The sequence below is a fragment of the Lipotes vexillifer genome, unplaced genomic scaffold, assembly GCF_000442215.2.
Source record: "Lipotes vexillifer unplaced genomic scaffold, Lipotes_vexillifer_v1.1 scaffold937, whole genome shotgun sequence".
Classification (NCBI taxonomy): Eukaryota; Metazoa; Chordata; class Mammalia; order Artiodactyla; family Lipotidae; genus Lipotes; species Lipotes vexillifer.
The window spans coordinates 1,497,531-1,521,160 of record NW_006795975.1 but is presented as its reverse complement, the minus strand read 5'-3'; the positions used below and the strand labels follow the sequence as shown (position 1 = coordinate 1,521,160).

The 23,630-nt window shown below is 43.4% G+C and overlaps 1 pseudogene; it reads left to right on the top strand.

Moving 5' to 3' along the window:
- The first annotated feature begins 4,414 nt into the window (after positions 1–4,414).
- LOC103072803 (S-phase kinase-associated protein 1 pseudogene) lies at positions 4,415–4,906 on the top strand (annotated as a pseudogene).
- The last annotated feature ends 18,724 nt before the right edge of the window (positions 4,907–23,630 follow it).

Sequence of the window (23,630 nt, the reverse complement as noted above, 5' to 3'; positions counted from 1 at the left end):
AATCCTCCCCCGTCTGCACAAGTGAAAACAAGTTATATAATTTCTGTTTCCCGGGGTGGAAAGGGCTATGCAAGACACAGAACACTGGGACTGCTGCCTGTCGTCTGGAATCGCATTTTAAATAAATAGACGAAGCAAACTGCACAGAAATGATGAATAATGAAATAGTAGGAGTAGAAATTAAAGAGCAATGGGAACTACAGGAGCTATTTCTGTCCCTCACTGAGAATTCCTAAGGGCTTAGGCTAGGTGTTTATTTCTCAGGGAGCGGATTATTTTTAACGGCTTTGCATATGACGCCTCCATGACACCCATTACTCCCAAACGCCTGCAACGTACTTCTCAGATCTAACCATCACTGCAGGGTCGAGGCTCACACTGAATGTGCGTGTTTTTCCTTCAGCTATTTTAAGTGTTCCATCAGCTTTCTCAATTATTTATGGAATTCCTTCTCTGATGAGGAAGTTATTTTCTGTAGAAACTGGAATTATTTTACATTCCACCTTTTTCCTCCTTTCCGCTTTCTCCACTGTCACAACACATTCCAGTCCATCCATTTAACACGGTGTCATCTGGGATGGCATTAGGATCTTCCTGAAGATGGATAATAAACAGAGGTCAAATGTGAACAGTAGGAACATCATGTCCGTGGCCATGCCTCCTCCTACTCCGTGCCCTCAGGGTATCTCGTGGCATGTTTAAGAAACGTTTTGCAGATGTGTAAGTATTTTTAGAACACGCAGGACTCTGAAATCATTGTGGCAATCACTATTTTTTTAAATGCACGCGAATATTTGGAAAATTAAAATTAGACAGTTGGTGCTGTGGTGTCCTGCTGCCCACACTTGACTGATTACCAGAACCACATAGTGATTTTGTAAAAGTGCAGACTCCTGGATTTTGCCTCAGAAAAATGGAAAAAGAGACTCTGGGAAAGGGGTTCAAGAATTCATGTGTACCCTAAAATCTTCCCAGTGATTTGATGGCCAGCCAGCTCCGAAAGCCTCACCCACCTGCATCTACGCCCTCCATAAAACGTCAAGAGGAAGGAGCTGTAAGCAAGCAGATAACAGATGAGTCACAGGACTGAGGTTCACCCAGAAAGCTGCCAGGCCTGGATAGGACTAAACAGAGCCTCCTCCTTCCACTTGTGCAACTAACAAACAAACATCTTTCAAGGATCCAGAATGAATGAATTATAAGACAGCAGGGAACAGAGGAACATGACTTATTCTCTGCCATCAAGAAACTCAGAATCTACTTATTCATTCATTCATTCATTCATTCATTCACCAAGTATTTACTCAGCACCTGCTCTGTGCTGGGTATTGCTCCAGACACTGGTGAAACAATACCTAACAGACATGGTTCCTGTCCTCCCGAGATAATGGTATTTAGCACAGGCTACTTTCCTTCTGTAGGAAGGTAAACAGGTAACACATGAGTTTGACTTTGACAACTTCATTAGGCAGTTCATTTGGCAGAAGCAAGACAGCACCTGTATGAGCCTGACAGCGAGTGTCTCCTTAAATTCTGCAGCCCAGACACTCACTTGCCTTGCCCTGGTCCCAGTCGTGAGGTTCAGAGGTGTCCCAGGTGGGATCCCAGCATGTGCAAAGGCAATAAGATGCTGAAGATAATTCAGAAAATGATGAAGAATCTAGAGCGGCTTAAGTACAGAACGCACAGGGTAGGGGAGTGGCTGGAGAGTCTGCTGTGGCTGAGGGGAGAGTCCAACTGCAGCCTACGGACAGTTGTGAAATTCTTTTCACGTCGGATGTTTTTTCTCTGTCTGTATGACTATCAGATTATCCTTTTGATTTTTTAGAAAGATCACTCTGACAGCAGCTTAAAAATGAGAGAGAGGGGGAAATCCTCGGACCAAGAAACAAAGCAGCTATTACAGTAGTGCCAGAAAAAGGTAATAAACGTTTCATTTGAAGCAATGGCCTAAATGGAAAGAAAGCCTTGGTACTCAAAGCTATAGGGATGCCGACAAGAGAGGAAAACTCTAGGGCCACCCAAGTAAAGAGTCTAACTATACCCTTCAGTGGAAACACACAAAGAGAATAACATAAACTTGCCTCTTTCATCCTTAGCGCTGCCTAAAATTTTTTAGATTTCTTAAAAAAATTCACTACCACAAACCAGCTCTCACATAGGTTTGTGGTCCAAATACACACTAATTATGTGATAAACACACACACACTCACACACACACCTCAAGTACAGAATTTAATTTAAAGTTAGCCCTGGTGGGACTTCTCTGGTGGCGCAGTGGTTAAGAATCCACCTGCCAATGCAGGGGACACGGGTTCGAGCCCTGGTCCGGGAAGATCCCACGTGCCGGGGGACAACTAAGACCGTGCACCACAACTACTAAGCTTGTGCTCTAGAGCCCACAAGCCACAACTACTGAGCCCACGTGCCACAACTACTGAAGCCTGTGCACCTAGAGCCCGTGCTTCACAACAAGAGAAGCCACCACAATGAGAAGCCCACACAGCGCAACGAAGAGTAGCCCCCGCTCTCCACAACTGGAGAAAGCCCGCATGCAGCAACGAAGACCCAATGCAGCCAAAATAAATAAATAAAAATTAATTAATTAAAAAGTAAATAAATAAAAATAATAAAGTCAGCCCTGGGGTAGCTGTACGCCAAGGTAAATGGCAGAAGCAAACACAAACCCTCACTGGAGTAACACCATCATCCCAGGCCTCAAAAAATTCTCATAGATAAAGTTCCAGGGAAAACAAACAGCTCCCAGTATAAAAGTACTAAACATGGAAAAACAACACACCACAAGTGAGAGCCAGGAAAAACAACAAACCATATAGTCAGTCCCACAAAGACTTCAGCTACTGGAACCCTACAATACAAAATGAAAAATAACAATGTTTTACATACGTAAGGAAAATGGCAACTTTGAAAATATGCACCAGGATGCACCTCACAGAGACAAAGAGAGAGAAATATAAAATAGAGGTCTGAAGGCATAGAGAATACAAAAGGGTCCAACTTATGTCCACTTGGGAGTTTCAGGTGGAAATAATAGAGGCATTGAGTGGAAGCACTAGTCAAGGAAACCATGAAGGGAATTTACAGAATTGGTGAAAGACAGCAATCGTCACATCAAGGGGTTTTTTAGAAATTCTCACTGAGACAAAGCAGTGAAGCTTCCGAACACCAAAGAAAAAGAGAAGATCATAAAAAGGGAGAAAAAAATATCATCAACTTAGGAATGGCAATTACAGTTGAACTCAGAGAAGCAAAAATGAAAGCTGACAGTGAAACAATATATTTAATGTGCATAAAGAAAATAAATGCCAGCCTAGATTTTTATACCCAAAGAAACTTCTTTCAAGAACAAGGAAGAATTAAAGTCAGTTTCTTGAAAGAATTTAGGTCAAAAACTGAAGGAGTTTACCACCAATAGTCCTTTTCAGTAAAGAAAATTCTAAAGGATGTACTTCAGGCCTAAGGAAACATATCCCTGATCAAAGATCTGAGACTCAAGAAAGACAGTGGTCAAAGATGTTAGTAAACATGTGAGGAAATCTAAACAAATATGAACTGTTTAAAACAATAATAATAATGGATAATGAGAGAAGGCAGGACAGAACTGGAATGCTGAAAAAGAATAACATATAAACTGAGAGAGGATGATGAGAATTATAATATTCTATGATCAATGTATTGTCAGGAAGAAGGCAAAAATATATACAAACTTTAGACTTTGTTAAATAGGCATGTTAAAATATAAACGGTTATGACCAAAATAATATACATAAAACATAAAACTTCTAAACAGAGAGGAAAAATGGAATGAGATAAAAGGGAACATATATCTTATACAATATGTATACACGATATATGATTTTTCCACTTTGTTCTATATCCATATAGATCTATCTATATAAATTGGGAGATTGGGATTGACATATACACACTACTATATATAAAACAGATAACTAATAAGGACCTACCGTATAGCACAGGGAACTCTACACAATATTCTGTAATAACCTATATGGGAAAAGGATCTAAAAAAGAGGGGGTATACGTATATGTATATGCATAACTGATTCACTTTGCTGTACACCTGAAACTAACACCACACCATAAATCAACTATGCTCTAAAAACTAATAATAAAATAAAATAAGGATATATAAAGAGACAGAATCAACAAACCTAAAAATCAGTCCTTTGGAAAGATACTAAAATAGACAAATGTCTGTCAGCCCCAGCCAAGAAAAAAGCAGGCATGGATTAAAAAGCACCACAGATCAATCATGTCAAGAATGAAACAGAACAGGTGTTGGCCTTGTTCTCCGCCTTTCTGGTTTTCTGTTTGCAGACTCCACCCTGCTCTCATCAGCCTCCAGCCCACAGTCTCCTTGAGACCTAACACCATGCCTTCAATTAAGTTGCAGAGTTCTAATGGAGAGATATTCGCAAGTTGATGTTGAAACTGCCAAACAGTCTGTGACTATCAAGACAATGTTGCAAGATTTGGGAATGGATGATGAAGGAGATGATGACCCAGTCCCTTTACCAAATGTTAATGCAGCAATATTAAAAAGGTCTGTCAGTGGTGCACCCACCACAAGGATGATCCGCCTCCTCCTGAGGATGGTGAGGACAAAGAAAAGTGAACAGATGATATCCCTGCTTCGGATCAACAAGTCCTGAAAGTTGACCAAGGAACACTTTTTGAGCTGATCCTGGCTGCAAACTACTTAGACATCAAAGGTTTGCTTGATGTTATCTGCAAGACGGTTGCCACTATGATCAAGAGGAAAACTCCTGAGGAGATTCGAAAGACATTCAATATCAAAAATGACTCTACGGAAGAAGAGGAAGCCCAGGTACCCAAAGAGAACCAGTGGTGTGAGGAGAAGTGAAATTTTGTGCCTGACGCTGTAACACTGTAAGACTTGCTCCAAATACTAGTTGCAATGCTCTGTTTATAATTGTTGATATTAGAAAAACAGTCGACAAATGCAGCAGCAAATCAATTTTATTAGTGGAATATTGTCCTCGTGCCATGTGTCGTTTCAGTACAGATTCCAAACCTATGGCTGAGTTTCTTCTAGTATGATCAAAAGTTTCTTTTTTCTTTGCTCTGAATAAAACTGAACTGTTGATTCTCTATAGAAAGTGGCATTTTGGGCTTTCCCTCTTTTTGTAAAGCAATTTCTGCCTAGTTTATTGTCCAGTTAACTTTAGTGACTTTTGAAAGCTGACACTGTAAATAAGACAACTTGCAAAAAAAAATTAAACACAAAGGTTACGCCAGTCTCTAAAAATGAGTTGTGGAGAATTCCCTCTTCTTCTTCTTTCTGGAAGATTTTGTGTAAAATTTCAAGGATCTATTTATTCCTCGAAATGTAAAAGAATTTGTCAAAAAAGTTTTGGAGCCTGATATTTCTTCACAAGAAGTTCTTTAAACAAACAAAAAAAAGGTTTACAGGGGTTTTAGTTCTTGCTGGATTAGTTTTGGTAAGTTTTATTTTAGTAATGTAATCATTTCGAATTTATTGGCCTAAAATTATTTATAATACATATGAAGACCCTGAGCACACCTCCTCCCGTGGACACAGCAAAGCCACAGCTACGTGTAGAACAAGCCTCCCCGAGAAGGACCTGAAGACTAGCAGGACAGCCCTTTAGGGATACTAAGAATAAACCATGTTGAGACAGGAAGGGAGGGGCAGAGACATAACCTAGTCAGGACCCACACCCCCAGAGCAGCAACCCACAAACACGAGGGGACATCACAAACTCAGAGGTTCCCCCCAAAGGATGAGGGGTTTGGGCTCCACACTGGGCACTCCAGGCCCAGGGTGCAGCACAGGGAAGACGAACCCCCATAACTGGCTTTGAAAACCAGCAGGGTTTACATCCAGGAGAGCCTGAGGGCTGTAGGAAACCAAGACTCCACTCTTAAAGGGGTTAAAAGGGTCACACATAAGCTCATCAGCACAAAGCAGCAGATTAAAAAGAGCCTGGAGCTTTAGCCATCCTGCCAAGACTGCCTCAGAAGCCCCCAACCCATGCCCAGATCAAGCTCCAGCCCTCCTGACAAGGCAGCAGCCACCACCCCACCCCCCTGCCCCCACCGCCAGCCTTGGGAAGAACCCCAGCACACACCCAGCTCCAGATCCAGCCCTCCCACCAAAGCTGCAGGTGCACACAGTCTGCATAGGGACGTGCCTACTCAAGGCCACGCCTTCAAGACGAGGAGAGGTAACTGTTTCACCTACCTTATAGAAACAGACACAGAAAACCAGGCAAAATGAGATGACAGAGTAATTTGTTCCAGAAGTAGAGTCACAGATGTAGAAAACAAACATGGTTACCAAGGGATGGGGGGCTGGGAGGGATAAACTGCAAGACTGGGATTGACATATACACACTACTATATATAAAATAGATAACTAATAAGGACCTACTGTATAGCACAGGGAACTCTACTCAACACTCTGTAATGGCCTATATGGGAAAAGAATCTAAAAAAAGTGGACATATGTATAACTGATTCACTTTGCTATACACCTGAAACTAACACAACGTTGTAAATCAACTACACTCCAATAAAAATTTTTTTTAAAAAAAGTAATTTGTTCCAAATGAAAGAACAAACTAAAACCCCAGGAGAAAATCCTAATGAAATGGTTGTAAATAATTTATCTGATAAAGAGTTCAAAGCAACAATAATAAAAATGCTCACCAGGGCTTCCCTGGTGGCGCAGTGGTTGAGAGTCCACCTGCCAATGCAGGGGACACGGGTTCATGCCCCGGTCCGGGAAGATCCCACATGCCGTGGAGTGGCTGGGCCCGTGAGCCATGGCCACTGAGCCTGCGCGTCTGGAGCCTGTGCTCCACAATGGGAGAGGCCACAACAGTGAGAGGCCCACATACCACAAAAAAAAAAAAAAAAATGCTCACCAGGAGAATATAGCAACACATTGAAAACTTCAATGAAGTGTTAGAAAATATTAAAAAGAACCAATCAGAGCTGAAAAATACAACAACTGAAATGAAAAAATACACTCTGAATAGCCAAGGCAATCTTGAGAAAGGAGAGAGCTGGAGGTATCATGCCCCCTGACTTCAGACTATACTACCAAGCTACAGTAATCAAAACAGTATGGTACTGGCACAAACACAGACACATAGATCAATGGAATGGAACAGAGAGCACAGAAATAAACCCATGTTTATTTGGTCAATGAATCTACAACAGAGGAGGCAACAATATACAATGGGGGAATGACAGCCTCTTCAATAAATGGTGTGGGAAAATTGGACAGCTACACATAAAAGAATGAAACTGGACTACCTGCCGACACCACATACAAAAATAAACTCAAAAGCAATTAAAGATTTAAATGTAAGACCTGAAACAGTAAAACTTTTAGATGAAAACATAGGTAGCATGCTCTTTGATTCAGCTTAAGCAATATTTTTTTGGATCTGTCTCCTCAGGCAAGGGAAACAAAAACACAAACAAACAAATGGGACTACATCAAACTAAAAAGCTTTTGTATAGCAAAGGAAACTATCAACAAAATGAAAAGGCAACCTACTGAATGGGTGAAAATATTTGCAAAATATATATTCAATAAGGGGTTAATATCCAAAATATACAAGAACCCAGACAACTCAACAACAAAAAAACAACAACTCGGAGCTTCCCTGGTGGCGCAGTGGTTAAGAATCCACCTGTCAATGCAGGGGAAATGGGTTAGAGCCCTGGTCCAGGAAGATCCCACATGCCACAGAGCAACTAAGCCCGTGCGCCACAACTACTGAGCCTGCACTCTAGAGCCCGTGAGCCACAGCTACTGTGCCCACGTGCCAAGAGCCTGTGCTCCGCAACAAGAGAAGCCACCGCAGTGAGAAGCCCACGCACCATGACAAAGAGCAGCCCCTGCTCTCTGCAACTAGAGAAATCCCACGCACAGCAACGAAGACCCAACGCAGCCAAAAATAAATAAATTTATTTTTAAAAAGGGGAGGCTTCCCTGGTGGTGCAGTGGTTAAGAATCTGCCTGCCAATGCAGGGGACAGGGGTTCGAGCCCTGGTGCAGGAAGATCCCCCATGCCATGGAGCAACTAAGCCCGTGCACCGCAACTATAGAGCCTGAGCTCTACAGCCCACGAGCCACAACTACTGAGCCCATGTGCCACAACCACTGAAGCCCACGTGCCTAGAGCCTGTTCTCCACAATGAAGAGTAGCCCCCACTCCCCACTACTAGAGAAAGCCCGCACACAGCAACAAGACCCAATGCAGCCAAAAATAAATTTAATTAATTAATTTTAAAAAACCTCGATTAAAAAATGGGCAGAGCATCTGAATAGCCATTTTTCCAAAGAAGACATATGAATAGCCAACAGGCACATGAAAGATCCTCAACATCACTAATCGTCAGAGAGATGCAAATCAAAACCATAATGAGCTATCACCTCACACCTGTTAGAATGGCCATCATCAAAAAGACTGCAAATACAGCACAGGGAGATTAGCTCAGTGCTTTGTGACCACCTAGAGGGGTGGAATAGGGAGAATAGGAAGGAGCCGCAAGAGGGAGGAGATATGGGGATATATGTATACGCATAGCTGATTCACTTTGTTATAGAGCAGAAACTAACACACCATTGTAAAGCAATTATACTCCAATAGAGATGTTAAAAAAATAAAACACACACACACACAAAGACTACAAATAACAAGTGCTGGTGAGGATATGGAGAAAAGGGAGCCCTCATACACTGTTGGTGGGAATGTACATTGAATGCAGCCACTATGGAAAACAGTATGGAGGTTCCTCAAAAAATTAAAAATAGAACCACCATACAATCCAGCATTTCCACTTTTGGGTTTTTATAAAGAAAATGAAAACACTAATTTGAAAATATATATACACCTTAATGTTCACTGCAGCATTATTTACAATAGTCAAGATATGGAAGTAACCTAAGCGTCCATCAATAGATAAATGGATAAAGAAGATATGTTATATACACATATATGAAATCTGCCATTTGTGACAACATGGATGAACCTAGAGGGTATTATGCTAAGTGAAATAAGTCAGAAAGAGAAAGACAAATACTGTATGTTTTCACTTATATGTAGAACCTAAAAAACAAAAGAAATATAACAAAACAGAGACATATTCATAGATACAGTGAACTAGTAGTTGCTGAGGTAAGGAGTTGGGGGGATAGGTGAAATAGTTGAGGGGATTAAGAGGTACAAACTGCCAGTTATAAAATAAACGTCACGAGGATATAATGTACAGCACAGAGAAAATACTCAATAATAACTTTGTATGGGGCATAATACATAAAAATATCAAATCACTCTGCTGAAACTAATATAATACTGTAAGTCAACTATACTTCAATTAAAAAAAAAAAAAAAAAAAGAACAAACCTACCCACTCTGTGAAACACATTTTCTGTTCAGAGGCAGAAGTGCCTTCAAGATGCCTTCCACGGCCTCTCCCAGCAGCCACCTCAGGCCCTGCTCAGAGGGACAGTGTCAGAGCCACAGAGAGGGGTGCCCAGGGTGAGCCACTCTCCTGAAAGACCACCTCACCCTGTCCACGCCGCCCACCTCCTCTCCCCTAGACACTTGCAGGCAGATCTTTACTCATAAACGTGGCTGCACACACAACACTCCCGCTCCCAGCAGTGACACCACTTGTCCATAAGGGTCGTTCGTAGACTCGTAGACACTGACACTAAAATGAACCTATCTACAAAACAGAAATCGAGTCACAGACATAGAAAACAAACTTATGGTTACCAGGGGCTAAGGGGGGGGTGGGATAAATTGGGAGATTGAAATTGACACATACACACTACTATATATAAAATAGATAACTAATAAGGAACCACTGTGCAACACAGGGAACTCTACTCAGTACGCTGTAACGACCTATACGGGGAACGAATCTGAAAAAGAGTGGATATATGTACATATATAACTGATTCACTTTGCTGTACACCTGAAGCTAACACAACATTGTATATCAACTATACTTCAATAAAAATTTTTTAAAAAGAAATTGGTATTAGATGGGATGTTAGCGATCACCTGAAAATGGAAGGAGCTCATCCAATTAATTCAACAATTATTCATTCTGTGCCAGCTGTGCACCTAGATTCTGGTCCTTACAGTGTTTGTGCCTTTTAGAGACACTACATTTAAACATTAAAAAAAAATTGTAGGGCTTCCCTGGTGGCGCAGTGGTTGAGAGTCCGCCTGTCGATGCAGGGGACACGGGTTCGTGCCCCGGTCCGGGAAGATCCCACATGCCGCGGAGCGGCTGGGCCGGTGAGCCATGGCCGCTGAGCCTGCGCGTCCGGAGCCTGTGCTCCGCAACGGGAGAGGCCACAACAGTGAGAGGCCCGCGTACCGCAACAACAAAAAAAATTGTAGAGAAATAGGAGATAGAGATAATCCTAACAACTTCTACCATATATTTAGCACTGACTCTGTGCCTGGCATCATAAGAAAAGCTTGATTTTCACTAACTCTAATCTTTAAAACAAGGCTTCAAGGTTGCCGTTATTATCCCTTTATTGCAAATGAGTAAACCAAGGCTCAAAAGAGGTTAAGTAAACCTCTAAGATCACACAGCTAGTAAGTGGCAGAACTAGCATCTGAACCCAGATGTGTTAATTCCAAAGTCCACACATGTGCCACTATACTTTAGAGCTCAAAGTGTGGCACAAAAAATGTCATTGCAGGATGGAAATTCTTTGAATGGGTGTGCTCAGGGCTGCCCAGATTCCAAAGAGCCGAGACGTACAGCCTCCTCTCTGAATACTGCCTGGCTTGTTCGAAGTTCATTAAGCTCAATATACCTAATGTAAAAGCTACTGGAGATTCTAGCATGGTGGATTCTGAGGTCAATATTAAGATAACAGGTCCAAACTAAAACGTCACACAAAGGAACATTAATGCTAATCCCTCCACCAATAAAACGCTTTGCTCTAAGGACAAAACCCTTTGCAAATACTTTTCCACCAATCTCCACAGGTATCTTATTCAGTTGTCAAACTGTGCTTCAGACAAAGTGTAAAACAACAAAAACCAGCTTCTTAAGTATCAACTGTCCAAACAATACCCAGTTTACAATTTCTTGATTCATAATACATCATTCAATCCACGCTTCAACTTCTAGGAAATAAAACTCAGGAAAATAATTACTATAAAAACAACATTAAATATTGTAAGCAAACCTACTCAAGTTCAAAATACGTTTTTTCTATCCCTTGTCTAAGTCAAACTGAAATCAGTTTCCTCTCCTCTCCTTTGTCTCCTTTTACTAATTTGTCATAATCTCCCCTAAACCAGCAATTAATTCTCTTCCAAGTATATTTCATCAACCTTTTAGAATATCACTCTGGCTTGAAGTAATACAATGCATTCCATGGCAGCTTAACCCAGTTGGATGAAATGGTGCAATTAAACCCAGATCAGGTGTTTCATCTCATATTAAGCACAGGGCCTAGACAAAGCAGACACCAACCAATGACAGCAAAATTAACTTGCAAACCCATTACTATGGGCAGGCATCTTACTAATTTGGTTTGTGGCAGATGTGCACTTGAGTCTGGGAAGGCGGGGCAGGAGTGGAGGCTGTGGATGGGGAAAGGAGAGGAAAGTATCACCCCACTCCTGGAAACAGAGGAACTCCCTAGCTAGTGTGTATCAGTGGGGGTGGGGAAGGAGGTTGGGAAAAATGGAGAAAGAGAAGGATCTTTTTCCCCATTTTCTGACATTTGAAGCAGATTATTGCTTTGAATAAGATGGAGAACCTAAGGTATTTATGATTTTTATGATACTAGGTAATAGCACAGTACCTGCCACGGTGAGCAAGTGGAAACCGAGTGCTTTCCATTTATCATCCCACTGAACCACCCTGCAAAGTGAGTATTAACATGCCCGTGTCATAGCCCCAGAAAGAGGTGTTTCTCACCAGGTGGGGATGCTACCTGCTAGATAGCAGGTGACATTTTTTGGTGCCATGGCCCCTTTTGGCAGTCTTGTGAAGTCTACCAACACCATCTTAGAAATATGTTTTTAAACGTATAAAACAGAGGAAACCACTGTACTGCATATCACAGTTCTAACCACGGACCCCATGGAACACGTAGATTATTTCTGGGAGAGACTGGACTCTTGTTCCACACAAAGCATGTGTGAGAACTAGAAAGGCCACGTACTTACAGAGCCACCCTGCCCTGCAGGCTTGCGCTGGGGGAGACGGCTGCACGTGTGAGAGACAGAACTCCATGAGCTGAGCAGCTGGGTGAGGTCAGGCCTGCGGCGGCGCTGGTGTGCACTGGATGCCCAAGGGCCAAAGACCAAGGCAGGCAGAATGGCTACTGCTGGTCTTGTCCCGAGGCAGCACTGGTGTTCTAACTCCCGCGGCTGCTCCGCAGGCATGGGCTGGGACCACACCAGGCTCAACGATCAGGCACCAGAGATGGATTGATGGGGCTCACTCCAGGTCATCAGGGAGGAACACAGAAGGCAGGCACGAGGCCCATTTCAGCAGCAACACCTGGCGGCAGCAACAACCCAAACTGGCCCACTGAGCAGCACCATGCAGGACTCCCACCCTGAACTGGGAAAGCATATGCCCTGTCGTCCTTAAGGAATTGCAGGGAGAGAGCCTTCTTCAGTTCAGGCTCCCAGCAGGAAACTGACGGCCCTTCAAATGGGATACCTGAGCAGAGTTTAATGCAGGCACTGTTTTCAAAGATGGAGGCGGACTTAAGGGAAACCAAGACAGATGAAGTAACCTAGATTGGCTAGGGATATTTACCTTTATCACCCCTAGAGAGGCGAGGGAAAATCAGCTATCGGAATCCAGAGAGGACAGAAAAAAAAAAAAATATCCTGAGCTCACTTCCCTCCACCCTGCAAATCTCCCCGACACTTCCCGTCAGCTGATCCCAACCAAAGCCCGGAGTCCTTAAAGTTCATAATGATCAGCCTTGAGGGCAGAGCAGGGAGAAGAATTTAGAGTTTTTCTAGAAAGGCAAACATGATACTTTTCACAGGGGTGGGGAGAAGGTGCTCAAAGCCATTTAATTTGTAAAATAATTTCTACCCCATGGTAAAACATGGATCAAGGAGATCCACAGGAGATACCACTTGTATTCTTTTTTTCAGACAGTTAAACTATGTATCTGGGAGGAAAAGTAACTCGTAAAGATCAATTAAAAAATAATCAACAAAAATAAGATTCAGACCCAAGTCTGCTTGACAACAGGGCCCACACTTTTAGCCACTCTGATTACGGCCTGTAACAGTTATATTTTAAAAGTGGGATTCTCAGACTGCACAAGAACTTGGCTATAACCCATTCTCATCTCACTGCTCAAAATATTTTTTTCTAAAACTACAGCATATGGACATTTTCATGTAAAACCCTCTATGAGAGAATTATAAACCCTTGTATGAGGACAAGCAGTACAGAAAGCGGTCTATGTTTGGAAACAGTCACCCAAAATGAGAAATAAATTAACGTTTGAAAGGGGAGAATCGCTTGTCTCAGCCTGGGCAAAGCTTCCGTTTTCAGAAATCTATGAAGATGAAAATGAGGCCTCAGGAGAAGCCAACATCACTGATTGTGTGGAAGCTTAGAGAGCAAGGCTGATTAGGCAAAATTCCACCCTGCAGGCTTTACATCAGTGGGCAAGGGGAGCGTTCTTGTCTTTCCTTAGCAACTTTTTTGAAAAGGAATGCATTTGGTAGCTACCTGACACCAAAGAAAAGCATAACACTCTGTGTGTTTCACTAGATTAACAACAGTTTATTCTGTTCTCAAGTGTTTTCCTGTTCTCATAAACCAGTGAAGGCTAATTTATGCCTGATTCCTTTTCACGCTCATAGCAAATACCTCCAAGGATTTCTATACTTCTATAGGCGTGTATTTCAAGGCAAGCTCGGAGCTTTCTTAATTCTGCCACAGAGAGGATCCTGAGCAGAAAGGTATTTAGCAGAGGCCACGAGGCCAGGCACTACAGGCTGACAAAGCAGCATCTCAGATCAACTGAGTCAAACCTGAAAAATGGGATAACCCCTTTGCTGCCACCTCCGTGTAGACAGACAAGCCAGGCACAGGTAACCACGCCAGAAATAAGAAAAGGTGGGACAACGCGAGCCCCAAAAGTAAGACCAGAAAACCAGAGTCACTTGTCACTTACTTGCCTGTTTCAAAGTTCCTGTCTCAAAAAAAAAGCAAAGCTTTGCACCATCTAAGAGACACTGTGGTATCATCATAGAACATGTCTTCAAAGCCTGTAGAAACAGGACAGCCTTGCCACTTAGCCCTGGCTGTGTGCCACTAAGCAAATTCATCTCTCTGGAGCCTCAGTTTATCTAACTATATTATGGGGGTCACAATGCCCAGATAACAGGGTGATTGTGAGAGTTACATGAGATTTCCTGCCTTTTTTTTTTTTAACCAACCCAAAAGCTTTACAAATAAAGCTCAGTTTCCTCTAAGCTCAACTTTGCCTGAGTCAGGTTCTGTAAACACCACTGAAAATGTACTTGAGGGGGTCGAAGAACACCTCCAGAAAAAATTAAGATGGCACCAAAACACAGAACTTCCACTGCATTATGAAGGTTCATTTGTAATTGAAGATGGAAACAAAGGTAGTCTCTTTGTTCTACAGGCTTCCAGAATCCCTCTCACCACTTACTGTATCATATTTGTCTGTCCAGTTGCCCCTTAGACTGTACGTTCTGGAGGGCAAAGATGTTACCTTTTACTTCCATAATCCCAACACAGAGCATGGGAGTTGGGACATCCACAGTGTTCAATAAGTATTTATTGAACACATAAACAGATTGCCAACTAAAAATTGGCACTTGCCATCTACCCCTACAAGGATTAAATCATGAGCCACCACAGTCGCTGACCTTCAACACCCGCTGAAAGGAGTTCAGAGTGGAGATCAGGAAGGAGGCCCTCCGTGCTCTGGGAAAACTGACAGAACAGGCCTTCAGACAGTTAGATATTTTCAGAAGATTTGATGAGCCCAAATTCTTACATCTTCTCATATCTAGAAAATCATTAAAATCATTAACAGAGACATCTGTTCCTCATGACTAGCAGCCAGCCTCTGCCAACATGTGTGCTCCACTACACATATACCCCCTTCACCAAAATCACATATATACTGACCTCACCCACTACCTCTTTGGAGCAGTTCCCCAGAGCTATGTGAAACACTGTCTCCTGGGTTACAGTCCTCAATTTTCCCCAAACAAAACTTAACTCACAGCTCTCATGTTGTGCTTTTTTTTTTTTTTTTCAGTTAACAAGATGGATGAACACATGAATTACTGCCTTCCTGCCTCTGTCATAGGGCTGTTCTGAGGGTCAGAGATAACATGTGAACATGCTTTGGAAATTATACAGTGTTTCAAAAGAGCTCAATGAACTGTCTTAGTTTTCTCAGTCTACAGGAAGAGGATGGGAAGTGCTTTTCAAGGCAGGAAAAGAAATGGCTGATAGCCTGACCTTAAAAGAAAGATGTAAAATTTTAAATGTAACTACAGAACTTATTACTGCCTCAAAGTGTACATTCCCGGCCACAGGTCTTAAGTAACTAACAAAAATAAAGTTACACATTTGTCAATAATGACTTCATTCAGGAAAATGGAAATCACTCTAGGTATTTTGAACAGGAAGGGATTTAATACTAGAGATTAGAAGCTTACAAAAACATTGGAGGGGCTGGGGAAATGAACATAAGAGAAAGTTGCCTTTAGAATTCAGGAAATTAGGAAGTGCAGACATTGCAAAAAAGTACTGTCAAGGATCTCAACTACAGAAGAAAAAAAAAAAGTAAGGCTCACAAGCTTCTGCTTCAGAGAGCAAGCAAGCAGAAGTGTGTATGTGTACGCATGCGTGTGTGTGTGTGTGTGTGTGTGTGTGTGTGTGTGTGTGTGTATTCCCCCTTGTACCTTTTATCAATTTATTTATCGCCTCTGAGCGAAATTCACTCTTCCTGCTCTGTGAAAATGAATCTGGGCCCTTTAAATATTTCCCTTCGGCTGCTGGCTGGAAATTAAGTTTTGTTTGTGGAGGGCACTGGAGAGATGGCAGGAGGAAGGAGTTTTGCTTCCTGGTTCTGGTGAGACTCCTGCTGCAGGGGCAGCTTTTCCCAACTCCAGCTCCTGCAGTACAAATGATTCCCCCGGCACCCAACTCCCACAGTAACGACAACCTGCAGTAACCAGCAGCCAGATACCCCCGGCACCCCCAAAGTGGTACTGGAGCTGTGTGCCTTCTGTGAAGCTCCCCTGAGCAACTTCCCCTGGCACCTGGAGGGCGGATTTCCAGCAGGTTCCACCAGGGAGTGTTGCGGTCCGGGAGCCACACGCCTGGAGTCAAGTTCCCCGGTAAATGCGACCCGTGTCCCAACCAAGGACACCCGAGAATCACCAACACCAAGCAGAAAGATTAGCAAAGGATTTATACAAGTACAAGTATAGAAGCTTACACAAACTGTCCGGACAGGGTCCCACTCAGAGAGAAGTGAGTGAGACCCCGACTAACAGCCGCACGAGGCTTTTATACCCTTCACAGGCCGGAAAGTCCCCAAGGCGGGAGGGAGCTGTTTAATTTTGAATCAGCCAATCAGGAACCCGGTTCTTCCCGCCCCAAGCAAGCAAGCAAGTTTCTTACAGAAGCCAAAATGTGCTGTTAGCCCTGAAGCTGTTCTTCCGTTTCTTTCGTCACAGAAGGCCCCACAGCAACCTCTCAACCCGTCAGTGAAACTCAGCCACACCCTCACCATAAGGTCTGGAGCTCAGACCTGGGGGAGGGGAGGGGTGGAGCTCTTCCTAGGACCTCAGCCCAAGGAGGGTGGTGGCTGCTCCTTATATCTGCTAATCCTGTATTGTTTAGAGATCTCTTTGCTTCTTACTACCCAATCCCTCATTCCACAAGCCTCTGCTGTACTGGTAAGTCTTTATACTACGGTTTCCCTGTTCAAATTGCTGTACGGTTCCTCTCTCTTGATTGGACGCAGACCAATTCATCCCTCAGTAAGTTTTAGTATATCATTGTGTAAAATAATTCATTATATGGGATTACTGACTTCCCTTAGTCATGTTGCTATATTCATTCATGCATTCATTTATTTATCCACTCATTCAACAAATATTTACTGAACACTTACTATGTAGTAGGTACTGGGCCTACAAGGTCTTTGCCCTCCAGGAGCTTACAAACCAAAGCAAGATAGACACAAGTATGAGACCAAGTAGAGTACAAAGATGAATAAAATGGTTTTCTTTTTTCCAAATTCTCTCCCCCACTGCGTTATGCTACATTACTCTTTTCCATCGCAATGTCTCAGGCAGATCGTATAGCTTTTTGGTCATTTCAGCTATTAAAATTCCATTTTAAAACTCCAACATAGACAGTGTCTCTTCTCTCCCTGGCTGGCAGAGTAGAGGGTGGTAAGGTCAGTTTCTGGAGCACCTGCTTTCCCTCCTGCCTATGTGCCAGGATAGGGAGAACGAAGGAAGAAAACCATCTCCTATTACTGATGCTCCATGTCTCGTGGAACACACCCTTTTGGATGGGAGGGCCTCTGCACTGCGGGTCTCCTGACAGGGGTCAGGCCCTGTCTCACCCTCTCTCAGACCTTCTCTTGGCCCTCCGCCTGAAGGTACCCCCAGAGCCGCTTCCTGCTGGAGTCCCATTGCCCAGCAGGCACTCCTCCTGCCTGGGACACCAGCAAGTGGCTTCAAGCCACACAATCGTCTCTCTCCAGGTCTCCTTTCCCCTGCTTGGATAGCCCCAGCCTGGACCCAATCCTAACCCGCTGCCTTAGCGGTGTTCCGTCTGGGGAATGGGTGCCAGGCTCCTGTTCCTGCAGATGCCTCCACTCTCTGGGCTGGGATTCCTGGGAGCAGCATCTCTACGAGGGCGGGGAGGGAAGAGAATGACCACGGGGAAAGATGGGCAGAGCACAGCACTCCTCACCGGCTCACAACCTGTGAGTCCACAAGTGAGTGCCCGCTGCCCCTCCAGGCCATTCAGCACCCCAAAAACCTGGCTGGTGGTAGCATTTCCAGTCACCAATCCCTCAGCAAGCCCTGCAGTGGCTATTAGGCCCAGTTGTTGGCAGCTCTCCTAGTGCTGTGAAAGAATGAGCATCACTTTCAAGCCCAGGCTGGACCCTGTTGATAGCTCTAGACAGGAAGTCCCTCTGAGTTTCCCTGTTACACAGGGAAACACTAATAGCACCACAGTAGGCCTGTTCTGTGGGGACCTAACCCAGGCACGAGAGGGTTTCCCCAGAGCAGGTGAGATCTGAGTTGAGTCCTAAAGGACACGCAGGTTTACCTAAGCACAGAGTGTAAGGAGAAGGTGCCAAAGACAGGGAAAAGGTCATGTGGAAGTCTGGAGGATAGAGCGGTTTTTTCCAGGAACTGCAAGTTTTTCCTACATCAAATATTCACCGGCACCTACGATGTGCCAGGCATGGTTCTAAGTCTGGAAGGACAGCAGAAAGCAAGACACCACAAAAACCCTGCCCCTCACGACGCTTACTACGTTGATGGAAACAGGGAGGCAAGGCAGGGTGCAGAGGGACCTGAAGCTTCAGAGAAAAGGGGGCCAGGGAGGAAGGGCCTTGAAACACAGCCAGGAAAGTATGGCTTATCTTGAGAACATGGGAATTTCACTGAAGGATTTTAAGCAGAAGAGAGGCATGAGACATTTACATCATATCACTGTTCCAGAGCATATTTTCTTTTGCTTTTTCCATAAACATCCTCCCCATTCATTTTTTCAAGGCTCGCACAATCCTCTTAGTACATCTGACTAAGAAGCATACAAACAGGAAGTACCGAAGAACCTCAACAGGAATACAGGCACAAAAACCCTAATGACATTGTAGCAGTTGGTCACCCATTCAGAAAATAATACATATGGAACCTTACATCACACATCAGTGAAAATAAAGTTCAAACTGAATATAAGATTTCAATACAAAAATAAGACTATAGGGCTTCCCTGGTGGTGCAGTGGTTGAGAGTCCGCCTGCCGATGCAGGGGACATGGGTTCGTGCCCCGATCCAGGAAGATCCCACGTGCCGCGGAGCGGCTGCGCCCATGAGCCATGGCCGCTGAGCCTGCGCGTCTGGAGCCTGTGCTCCTCAACGGGACAGGCCACAACAGTGAGAGGCCTGTGTACCGAAAAAAAAAAAAAAAAGACTATAAAAACACTAGAAGAAAATATATTTTTTATAATCCTGGAGGGGGAAGATATTTTAAAACATGACACAAAATATTCACATATTTGACTTCTGGTCAAAATTTTAAGCATCCAAGAGGCAAAAGTGACCATACACAATATTTCAGATCACAAAAAGGAAAACGTATACAATATACGTGACAGTAAAGGGGCAATGCGTACAAAATTCTCACAAATCAACATGAAAAAGATTAATGGCGCACTCCAATAAAATAAAGGCAAAGGAATACGAACAAACGTTTCTCAGTAAAAAACACACCAATCAATGTTACTAAACATAAAAAAAAGATGTTTCACCTTTAAAAATGGAACCTAAAATTGCATCAGCATTTTTGTTCATTCTCTTTCTTTCCAGCTTTATTGAGATGTACTTAACATATAACACTGTATAAGTTTGAGGTTTACAGTGTGATGACTTGATACATGTATATATCGCAAATGTTTACCACAATAAGGTTAGTTAGCACATCCTTGACTTCACATAATGACCATTCATTGTGGTTATTGTTGTTATGGTGAGAAGATTAAAGCTCTACTCTCACAGCGCCTTTCAAGTATGCGATATAGTATTGCTAACTACAGTCACCATGCTGTACATTAGATTCCTGGAACTCACCCTATAAGTAACAGCTTATCCCTCTCACCAACAGCCTCCCACTTCCCCCACCCTCAGTTCTTAGCAACCACCACTCTACTCTTTGTTTCTGTGAGTTCAATGTTTTTAGATTCCACATATAAGTGAGATCATACAGTACTTGTCTTTCTCTGACTTATTTCACTTAACATAATGCCCTCAAGATAGGATTTCACTTTTTTATGGCTGAATAATATTCCTTTTCTTTTTTATATTATATACATATATATCAATCACATTTTCTTTATCCATTCATCCATTGACAGACACTCAGGCTGTTTCCATGGCTTGGCTGTTGTGAATAATGCTGCAACATGGGGATGCATATATCTCTTTGAGGCAGCAATTTCACTTCCTTTGGTTGTATACTTACAAGTGGGACTGCTGGATCATATGGTAGTTATATTTTCAGTTTTTTGAGGAACCTCCATACTGTTTTCCACAGTGGCTGCACCAACTTACATTCCCACCAACAGAGCACTAGGGTTCCCTATTCTACCCATCCTACCCATTTCTCATCTCTGTCTTTTTTTTTTTTTTTTTTGGCCGTGTTGGGTCTTCATTGCTGTGCATGGCCTTTCTCTAGTTGCGGCGAGCAGGGGCTACTCTTTGTCGGTGTGTGGGCTTCTCACTGCAGTGGCTTCTCTTGTTGCGGAGCACGGGCTCCAAGCACGCAGGCTTCAGTAGTTGTGGCACGCGGGCTCTAGAGCGCAGGCTCAGTAGTTGTGGCACAGGGGCTTAGTTGCTCCGCGGCACGTGGGATCTTCCCAGATCAGGGATTGAACCCATGTCCCCTGCATTGGCAGGTGGATTCTTAACCACTGCACCACCAGGGAAGTCCCTCATCTCTGTCTTTTTGATAACAGCCATGCTAACAGCCATTTCCGTAGCTGCAGGATCACACTACGGGCACACACGTGGCACGGAGGCTGGTGACGGGAGTCAGGCTAGCAGGTGCAGGTGCACAGCTAAAGGGGCTAGCCCCACGTATGCACGCAGCAGTGAGGGTCAGCTGCAGGGTTTAGGCTGGCACCTTGCACTCATGCCACCACAAAAGCCTGGGCAGGCGGTCAGTGCAGACGCCAGGCTCCAGTGGCAGTGGGGAGGTGAAGAAGGGGCAGTGGGAGACATCAGGTGGCTGATGGCAGAAAACTAGTGAAATCTTCAGGGCCCGTGGTGGCCGTGCTGGCCGCTGGTTTCCTCGGCGTCCAAGCTTCTGGTGTGCTCTGTAGAGAAGGGCACCGAGAACCTCAGTGGCTCCCGAGGGGTGGCTGATTCTGGTGGCCCCTGCTCTTCCTCCTTGTCCCCAGCCATCCTGACATGTCTCAGCTTTGCCAGTCTCTGAACAGGATGAAACTAAAGTGGGTGCTTCACATGGTGCCCCAAAAGGCTGGGAAGCTAGTGGCTCAACCCACCTCCCTCTCCAGGCAAGGGCACCTCCTTCTGGGTGGGAAGTTATCTCTCAGCACTGAGCAGAGGGGAATGGGATGGTGCTGGCAAAATGAGCTGCTCTTCTTTCCCTTTTGGTGCAGTTTTTCTCAAGGTTTTTGCTCTACTGCATTGCTTAAGTTTCTTCAGTGGACTCCGGATCTCTCCTAGAGCTATTTCTATTGGTGGGTAGCTGTCTAACCTTTGCTGTGGGACAAGCCTGGGGTCCCCACTTCACCATCTTGATGATGCTGTGCACTGCCTCTTTCAGTAATCACACCTTTCAACACCTGCAATAAACTAACTGCTCTACAATTTTTTTTTCATGATTTACTCCCAATCTTGGTTTCCTTCATTCTATGCTGGTGTAAATCTCTTGCATTCCTATACACTAACAATGAAAAATCTGAAAGAGAAATTAAGGAAACACTCCCATTTACCACTGCAGCAAAAAGAATAAAATACCTAGGAATAAACCTACCTAAAGAGACAAAAGACGTGTATGCAGAAAACTATAAGACCCTGATGAAAGAAATTAAAGAGGATACAAACAGATGGAGAGATATACCATGTTCTTGGATTGGAAGAATCAACATTGTGAAAATGACTATACTACCCAAAGCAATCTACAGATACAATGAAATCCCTATCAACCTACCAATGGCATTTTTCACAGAACTACAACAAAAAATTTTACAATTTGCATAGAAACACAAATGACCCCAAATAGCCAGAGTAATCTTGAGAAAGAAAAATGGAGAAGGAGGAATCAGGCTCCCTGACTTCAGACTATACTACAAAGCTACAGTCATCAAGACAATATGGTACCGGCACAAAAACAGAAATATAGATCAGTGGAACAGGATAGAAAGCCCAGAGATAAACCCACGCACCTATGGCCAACTAACCTATGACAAAGGAGGCACGAATGTGCAATGGAGAAAAGACAGCCTCTTCAACAAGTGGTGCTGGGAAAACTGGACAGCTACATGTAAAAGAATGAAATTAGAACACTCCCTAACACCATATACAAAAATAAACTCAAAATGGATTAAAGACCCAAATGTAAGGCCAGACACTATAAAACTTTTAGAGGAAAACATAGGCAGAACACTCTATGACATAAATCACAGCAAGATCCTTTTTGACCCACCTCCGAGAGAAATGGAAATAAAAACAAAAATAAACAAATGGGACCTAATGAAACTTAAAAGCCTTTGCACAACAAAGGAAACCATAAACAAGACGAAAAGACAACGCTCAGAATGGGAGAAAATATTTTCAAACGAAGCAACTGACAAAGGATTAATCTCCAAAATATACAAGCAGCTCATGAAGCTCAATATCAAACAAACAACCCAATCCAAAAATGGGCAGAAGACCTAAATAGACATTTCTCCAAAGAAGATATACAGATTGCCAACAAACACATGAAAGGATGCTCAACATCACTAATTATTAGAGAAATGCAAATCAAAACTACAATGAGGTATCACCTCACACCAGTTAGAATGGGCATCATCAGAAAATCTACAAACAACAAATGCTGGAGAGGGTGTGGAGAAAAGGGAACACTCTTGCACTGTTGGTGGGAATGTAAATTGATACAGCCACTATGGAGAACAGTATGGAGGTTCCTTAAAGAACTAAAAACAGAATTACCATATGACCCAGCAATCCCACTCCTGGGCATATATACCCTGAGAAAACCATAATTAAAAAAAGAGACATGTACCACAATGTTCACTGCAGCTCTATTTACAATACCCAGGACATGGAAGCAACCTAAGTGTCTATTGACAGATGAATGGATAAAGACGATGTGGCACATATATACAATGGAATGTTACTCAGCCATAAAAAGAAACAAAATTGAATTATTTGTAGTGAGGTGGATAGACCTAGAGTCTGTCATACAGAGTGAAGTAAGTCAGAAAGAGAAAAACAAATACCGTATGCTAACACATATATATGGAATCTTAAAAATAAAAATTAAAAGAGGTTCTGAGGAACCTAGGGGCAGGACAGGAATAAAGATGAAGATGTAGAGAATGGACTTGACACAGGGAGGGGGAAGGGTAAGCTGGGATGAAGTGAGAGAGTGGCATGGACATATATACACTACCAAATGTAAAATAGATAGCTAGTGGGAAGCAGCCACATAGCACAGGGAGATCAGCTCGGTGGTTTGTGACCACCTAGAGGGGTGAGATAGGGAGGGTGGGAGGGAGACGCAAAAGGGAG